Below are 739 nucleotides of genomic sequence, written 5' to 3'. Positions count from 1 at the left end.
CGGGCGGCCCCCCCCTTCCGGCCCCCCCCCAAACAGTCCCTTTCCAGTCAACGTAGCGACTAACAAAGGCAGAAGGTCAGCCAGGCGACGGCGTGGGGTTTGTAAGCAAGGCTGCAGGCCCCTTGCTCGGTAGTTGCATGAAGGGTTTTCCTTACCTTGACAGGATCTGGGCCAAAAGGGTGTTGCTCCCCGTCCTGGATTAGGCCAGGAGGTATGAGGACATGAGGTGCGGCTATTCATTAGTCGGTAAAGCAAATGATGCCATATGTAGCAATAACATAAACCACAGTCGTTGCTGCCCAAGGTGGAGAAAGCCGTGTTGCCAGATTACCTTCAGAGCCGAACTTTGTGGACTGAAACTGCATTTTGACAATGTATTGTTTTCAGTAGCAAAACCAGTTTCTTAATTTCTGACCTCCCTGTTTCTCCTCATGCTTTACACCTGCTGCCACACCTGTGCTGCTCTTCTAGCTACTGACAAGCAGATTAGTGAGCCAGGATCGAGGAGCTGTTCTAATGTAACATCCCACCAAAAACTGGTTATCCTAGAAGGCAAATACAGGGATTAAGCAGCAAACATGGTTACTGCCCCAACAGTACCTAGGAACAGAACTGTGAGCTCAAACACAGCATGTGTTCAGCGAAAATAGACTCAGAAGCTGCAACCAGCAAAATTGCCATTTTTTTTTAAATAGAAGATTAAGGCATTTGAAAATTTATGGACATCAAAGTAGGAGTC

The sequence above is a fragment of the Pygoscelis adeliae genome, unplaced genomic scaffold (assembly GCF_000699105.1).
Source record: "Pygoscelis adeliae isolate BGI_AS28 unplaced genomic scaffold, ASM69910v1 Scaffold251, whole genome shotgun sequence".
Taxonomy (NCBI): Eukaryota; Metazoa; Chordata; class Aves; order Sphenisciformes; family Spheniscidae; genus Pygoscelis; species Pygoscelis adeliae.
Note: the sequence above shows the minus strand (reverse complement) of the source record.